An 8,278-nucleotide genomic window follows, 5' to 3' on the forward strand; every position below is an offset into this window, starting at 1 on the left:
TTCGCTCGGTTGCCCGTTTTTGAAAGTTTTTATATAGGCGCGAAGCTCTCTTCAAGCTTTACGCACCTATGTAATCTTCTTTTGCACAGTCTATATGGATTTAAAACTGCAATTCTCTGTGTATCTCTGTTTTTATAGACTTTTGGCCATTATTTCTTCTTGATATAATGATTAATTCCTCCTAATCTCTTATTAAAAGAAAAATCCCATGTGTCTTATCCTCTTGTAATAAGTGATTGCTATATTCTTTTATTTTAATACGTTCCGTCCAAATCGCCCAATTCGAATGGATGAACCTTACCAATATTTCCCGTATGTTTCCGTTCACATAATTCTGAGTCGGAAGATTTTCTTCCAACAAAGAATTGCCCTCTTGTTTGGAGCTGCAAGACTGGCAGAAATTCTTGCTTCTTCGAAGCCTTTCATCTTTCCTTCCATGAATTATGATCTCACCTTAGATGTGTATATCTTTATCTTAACCTAGGGAGAGAAAGGGAGGTGAGGAGGCTGTGAGGTTTCATACAAGTGTGTTTTGATTCTAAGAAGTGACCGAAGTCAAAACCCCAACTTTGTATCCCAGAATCAAAGCAATCTCTAGTTAATTGTTGTTGATTTTTCTTTGTAAATTTTTACCTTTTTTGAAGTAAATTTTAATATTTACTAATAAAAATATTATTTTATTGATTTGTGTTGATGATTTATACGTGGATCATCAATATGGCGATTCGAATGCGTGTTACTACTATTCAATGGACGAATTGACGTTGGGAGGGAATTTCATGTGTTTAATGCTATTTTTTTCTATTTTTTATGGTTTAAAATAAGTATTAATGGAAATTTTTATAAAAATACCACATATTTTATTGTGAATTTTTTGGTAAAATGGATTCCCTAAATTTTTAAAAATTTTAGGAATTTTTTTCTAATTTTAAAGAATTTTTATAGTTAAAAATGCAATTTTAATACATTTTTACGGGTTTTTCCACAGGTATGCGATCAAATTTTTGTTGATTTCTTACTGAAATGCAGTAGGGGACAGCATGTTGATGCATGAAATGCTCTCCTATGTGCGTGGGACCCTCTCCGCCTCTCAATTATGGTTTTTTCTTCTTTTTTCCTCTCCCCCGTGTGAATTTGTCTTAAAAGGGATTTTTAAATTAAACATTAATCATTATCAATATTAATTATAATTAAGTAAGGGTTTAATTAAAAACTTTAATCCAAAGTTTAATGTTAAGTTCTGTGTTAACAGAGAGAGAAAGAGAGAGAAGGAGGGGAAATTGAGTGGAGAAGATGGAGAGGAGAGAAGGAGTGGCGATGGAGATTCTCTCTCTCCCACTTTTTTGCACACAAGCGGCAGGGGGGGCTGCGATGCAGCCTGACGGGCGAAAATCGCCCCCCTTCCCAAAAAAAATTACATAAGCTTTTCTATAAAGCTTATTAATGTTGGTTTTTTTTGTTTTTTTAAAAAATGAGTTTTTTATATTACAAAAAAAAAGCTTTTGATTTTTTTTTCAAAAAAGCTTGAAAAAAAGCCTGAAAATTATGAGAAATTATGGGATTTGAGAAAAAAATCTCTGGAAAAACTCTTAAAACCTTTTGGCTTTTCATCTTCCAGAATACCTTTGGCTTTCTGCTTTCCCGAAACATTTTGGCTTTCCGAATTCCAGAAAATCTTTTGACCTTCCGTATTCCAGAAACTTTTGACCTTTCACATTCCGAATTTTTTTTTTTGTCTTTTCATTTTCCCAAAACTTTTGGCTTTCGGTATTCCGAGAAAACCGTTAAGATTCCTCAATTTTTTGATCGTTCGTATTCTAAATGCGTTTGGGATAAATTAAAATTTTTTAAAAAATTCCTGAAAATTAGTGAAAAATTAGACAGGTTATTTTAAATTTTGTGAAAATGTGGGGTTGATGTTTGTGGTGTGTTCATTTGGGTGCCCGTGACCATTTAAATTCCTTTAAAAATATATTTTTGACCTAAAAATTTTAAAAATCCATTAAAATTAAAAATTTTCATTGGATTTAAGAATTGTCGGTGGAATCGAAAATTTCATGAACGATGGGATTCTCAAGAAAAATTAGGAATATTCTAGAAATTATTTTTAAAAATCCTAAAAATTGGTATTTTTAAATATCAATAGTATTTTGATAAAATTAATTGCTAAAAATTTTGTGGAAGAATATAGGTTTGGAATACATAAGATAGGTTTGGTGGAATTCCAAATTATCAGATTTTGAGACCCTATAAAATTAGGAAAAATTTAAAAAAAATCATGTTAATTAATTTTTCTTGAGAATTTATTATTTTCGAGGGTTATTTAATGTTGAAGTACGTTTTCTCGTGCTGACATTAGATAGATGCGGGTTATTCGCATATTATTAATATGATTGTACCTCGTATTAATAGTTATTTCTATTTGGATTAATTCTAAACAATGTTTGCACGATTTTTTACCATTATTTAGCCATTCTTTTTGGACATGTTACTTAATTTCTTTTAATGGCTATAATCTGTGTTCAAAGTGTGTTTCACCTTTGACATTTTTCCATGATAATTTATTTTGCACTTATTTGAGTGTGGTCTATGCTTAATTTCTTAAGCTTAAGACAAATTCTATCGTGGGTATGTCGGAGCGCCGATGAATCCTTGTTGGTTCTTGCTGTTATAATGCCATGTTTTTGTACTTTATTCTGAATGGTTTACAATAACGAAGTTACTTTGAATATGAATTGCTCTGATCATCCGCAATCTGATGGGAAAGCAGAGCATATGAATCAGATTGTAGAGTATATGCTTCGAGCATATGTCTCTAGAAAATCATCATATTGGGAAAAATATCTTCCAATGATGGAATTTGCCTATAAGAGTTTAAATATACGGCTATTGGTTTTAGTCCTTGCATACTTATGCTTTGAGCATATGTCTCTAGAAAATCATCATATTGGGAAAAATATATTCCAATGATGAAATTTGCCTATAAGAGTTTTAAATATACGGCTATTGGTTTTAGTCCTTGCATACTTATGTATGGGTATCAACCTAGGGCACCTATTGATGTCAGTCTTAAGGACATTGAGCTTGATGCATCGAGGGATTTCTTGCGCGATATGCACAAAATGCTAACCGAAGCTCGGGATTCTATCAAGAGTGCTCGTGATAGAGTATGATTTTATACTGATAGGGGACGCTCATCTCGGTCTTTTGAACCAGGAGCATTGGCTTATTTTAATGTTCCTAAAGATTCTCAGACTTTGTTAATAAAAAAATGCTCGAATTTATCTCCTAGATATGGTGGTCCATTTTCGAGTTATACATCGGATTGGCACGGTTGCGTTTGAACTATAAACTACCTCCACATGTTAGAGTTCATCCGGTCTTTTATATCAATAGATTGAAAGGGAAACTGGGAGGTGAGGATTACGCAAATACTCCTCAAGAACTCGTTGAAAACGAAGATTTTTCCTATGTTCCACATGAACCTGATAAGGTACTTGAATTTAGGGAAAGGAAAATTTCTAGTTGACTAATCCCTGAGGTTAAATTTAGGTGGAAAGATAGGGAAATAGAGGATTCGACTTGGGAGTCGGTTGAGATTGTTCAGCGTAGTTCTTCTTTTCATTGTAAGAGTGCAATGTTTTGAGAGAGAGGGGAAGTATGTTATATGCACATTATGTGTGCATATACTAGGAGGCTAACCCACATCACGCTTGTGAGCATGGGAGCATGGGAACAAGCTCTAGTGGAGCATGGGTTAGGACTAACCTTAAAGGTTAAGGTTAGGGTCAGATCTCCAAGGGTCACACATGGGAAATGGAGAGTCAAGAGTCACTTGAGGGCCCTCCTATATAATAGGGGCATGGGGCACACTCAAGAGGGGGCTTGAGGGCTTGAGGGTTGGTTATGTTATGCTCTCTTGTGTAGAGGATCATAACTACTCAACTACCATTTCACACTATAGCTACATGCTATTGGATTGGAGCTATACCTCTTGATGACATGGGACATCAAGGTAGAGGTTTGATGTATTTCATTTATAATTCATGTGTGCATCCCCCCTTGGGCTCGGGGGTGGTTGGGTGGATGAGTTTATGTCTAATTTATGCATGTTTATGCATAACAATTATCTAGAGAGATCTTAGGGTTTTAACAGTGGTATAAGAGTAATCTCTAGTTAATTGTTATTGATTTTTCTTTATAATTTTTTTTACCTTTTTTTTGAAGTAATTTTTAATATTTACTAATAAAAATATTATTTTGTTAATTTGTGTTGATGATTTACATGTGTTTTGTCAATATGGCGATTGGAATGCATGTTACTACTATTCAATGGACGAATCCACATTGCGGGGGAATTTCGTGAGTTTAATGCTATTTTTTTCTATTTTTTATGGTTTAAAATAAGTATTAATAGAAAATTTTACAAAAATACCATATATTTTATTGTGAATATTTTTGGTAGAATGGATTCCCTAAGTTTTTAGAAATTTTTAAATTTTAATTCTAATTTTTAAAAATTTTTAAGAGCATTTTTATAGTTAAAAATATATTTTTATGCATTTTTACGAGTTTTTCCACGGATATGTGATTAAATTTTTGTCGATTTTTTGCTGCAATGCAGTAGGAGACACATGAAATGCTCTCCTGTGTGCGTGGGACCCTCTCTGCCTCTCAATTATGATTTTTGCTTCTTTTTCTTAAGAATTTATTATTTTCGAGGGTTATTTAATGTTGAAGTATGTTTTTTCGTACTGACATTAGATAGATGCAGGTTATTCACATATTATTAATATGATTGTACCTCGTATTAATAGTTATTTCTATTTGGATTAATTTTAAATGATGTTTGTATGATTTTTTACCATTATTTAGCCATTCTTTTTCGACACGTTCCTTAATTTCTTTTAATGGCTATAATCTTTGTTCAAAGTGTGTTTCACCTTTGACACTTTTCTATGATAATTTATTTTGCACTTATTTAAGAGTGGTCTATGCTTAATTTCTTAAGCCTAAGACAAATTCTATCATGGGTTAGTTGATCGGTTTGGTGGATTTTATTGGATGTTTTCTAAGTTTTATTTGGACTCATCAGGTTCTGCCTAGATCACTTGTGTCTAGGGTTTTTTTAAATGAGTTCTACACACATGTGTTTTCACTTGCTTACTTTGGAGTTTTGCTTGAACAACAACACGTTCATATACTCCGGATTGATGACTTGGCCACCAATTTTAATGCTTCTTTTGGTATGATTAATAACCATTAGATGGCATGAATGGGCAAACAGAGCATATGAATCAAATTGTAGAGTATATGCTTCGTGCATATTTCTCTAGAAAATAATCATATTGGAAAAAATATATTCCAATGATGGAATTTGCCTATAAGAGTTTTAAATATACGGCTATTGGTTTTAGTCTGTGCATACTTATGTATGGGTATCAACCCAGGGCACCTATTGATGTCGGTCTTAAGGACATTGAGCTTGATGCATCGAGGGATTTCTTGCGAGATATGCAGGAAATGTTGACCTAACATTTTACACTATAGCTACATGCTATTGGATTGGAGTTATACCTCTTGATGGTATGGGACATCAAGGTAGAGGTATGATGTATTTCATTTATAATTCATGTGTGCATTCCTTGGGCTCGGGGGTGGTTGGGTAGATGAGTTTATGCCTGATTTATGCATGTTTATGCATAACAATTATCTAGAGAGATCTTAGGGTTTTAATAGTGGTATCAGAGCAATCTCTAGTTAATTATTGTTAATTTTTCTTTGTAAAATTTTTTTAAACCTTTTTAAAGTAAATTTTAATATTTACTAATAAAAATATTATTTTGTTGATTTGTGTTGATGATTTACACGTGGATCATCAATATGGCGATTGGAATGCGTGTTACTACTATTCAATGGACGAATTGATGTTTCAGGGGAATTCCGTGAGTTTAATGATATTTTTTCCTATTATATTTTTTGGTAGAATGGATTCCCTAAATTTTTAAAATTTTTTAAGAATTTTTTCCTCAATTTTTAGAGCATTTTTATAGTTAAAAATGTATTTTTAATACATTTTTACGGGTGTTTCCGTGGGTATGCGATCAAATTTCTGTCGATTTTTTGCGAAACGCAGTACGAGACAACATGTTGATGCATGAAATGCTCTCCCGTCTACGTGGGACCCTCTCCGCCTCTCAGTTATGATTTTTTCTTTTTTTTTTCCTCTCCCACGTGTGAATTTCTCTTAAAAGGGATTTTTTAAATTAAACATTAATCATAATTAATGTTAATTATGATTAAGGGTTTAATTAAAAACTTTAATCCAAAGTTTAATGTTAAGTTCTCTATTAACAGAGAGAGAAAGAGAGAGAAGGAGAGGGAATTGAGTGGAGAAGATGGAGAGGAGAGAAGGAATGGAGAAGATGGAGAGGAGAGAAGGAGTGGAGATGGAGATTCTGTCTCTCCCACTTTTTTGCGCATTGTCGGGCGGAATCTGAAATTTCGTGAATGATGGGATTCTCAGGAAAAATTAGGAATATTCTAGAAATTATTCAAAAAAAACCTAAAAATTGGTAAAATGAGAGAAGGAGGGAGAATTGAGTGGAGAAGATGGAGAGGAGAGAAGGAGTGGAGATGGAGATTCCCTCTTCCACATTTTTGCGCATTGTCGGGCGGAATCGGAAATTTTGTGAACGATGGGATTCTCAGAAAAAATTAGGAATATTCTAAAAATTATTTTTAAAAATCTTAAAAATTGGTATTTTTAAATATCAATGGTATTTTGGCAAAATTAATTGCTAATTGTTTTTTTGGAAAAATATAGGTTTGGAATGCCATAAGATAGGTTTGGTGGAATTCAAAATTATCGTATTTTGAGGCCCTATAAAATTAGGAAAAATTGGAAAAAAAAATATGATAATTAATTTTTCTCAAGAATTTATTATTTTCAAGGGTTATTTAATGTTGAAGTATGTTTTCTCGTGCTGACATTAGATAGATGCGGGTTATTCACATATTATTAATATGATCTCGTATTAATAGTTATTTCTATTTGGATTAATTCTAAACGATGTTTGCATTATTTTTTACCATTATTTAGCCATTCTTTTTGGACATGTTCCTTAATTTCTTTTAATGGCTATAATCTGTGTTCAAAGTGTGTTTCACCTTTGACACTTTTTCCATGATAATTTATTTCGCACTTATTTAAGTGTGGTCTATGCCTAATTTCTTAAGCCTAAGACAATTTCTATCATGGGTCAGTTGATCGGTTTGTTTTGGTGGATTTTATTGGATGTTTTCCAAGTGTTATTTGGACTCATTAGGTTCTGCCTAGATCACTGCTGTCTAGGGGTTTTTTAAATGAGTTCTACACACATGTGTTTCACTTGCTTACTTGCATTAATTGTTATGATCAACTATGGTTTTCATGGATTTGAGGAGCTTCTATGCTTTTATCCATGGTTTTATAAGGATCTTTTGATCTTTTGGATAATATCATGTGCTTTGAAGGTAGCATTTGCCTTCGTTTTTTGCATATAATTTTGGAGTATATTGCTTGTACTCTTGTAAATATTCCAACTCGGATACCTAGTTGGTTATATATCTAGGTGAGTTATTTTTTTACCTTAACTTTATTGTGTTTTGGGTAGTTATCATTAGAAAGGTGCCAATAATTTAATTTTTTTTCTAATGATGCACTCGCCTTAATGTAGTCTCAGGAATATAGAGACAGGTTTTAGTATGTGAAAGTTTGGATAAGGCCATCTTATTCCTTTTATACAGGATTTTATTCATATTTCCTAGATATCATACTAGGGAGTTTTCAAATTGTTAAGATATGTATGGGTGGTATCATGGTGGTATGGGACGCTAGTGATCCCTTACATATATTATCTTATGGGATAATTTGGACTCAAGATTGTTGCTTTGCTTACATCACTTAGCATGTTGACCTCAACATTCAAAGACAATCTTATTTTCTAAATTCACTAGAAGTTATAGTGTGGGCATTCTTTAGATAAATTTCTTTTATCTATAGCTTGCATGTTTTGATGAGGGTAATCTTATCGGCATATTCACTTGTTGGAATCTCTTTCTTTAGAGTTCAACGAGTTTATCTTGTGTTCAAATTAAGGAAATTTGGATTTTTTCTTTGTTGGCATTTCTTTCTCTAGTTTCGTACTTTAGGTGATTTATACAGTCAACCTGATGGTTTACGGATGGACATATGTGACTCATCGAGACGCTGATGATTCTCTATGTTGATATGGGT

The sequence above is a fragment of the Cibotium barometz genome, chromosome 1, assembly GCF_041138505.1.
Source record: "Cibotium barometz isolate CiBa-2024 chromosome 1, ASM4113850v1, whole genome shotgun sequence".
In the NCBI taxonomy this organism is placed as follows: Eukaryota; Viridiplantae; Streptophyta; class Polypodiopsida; order Cyatheales; family Cibotiaceae; genus Cibotium; species Cibotium barometz.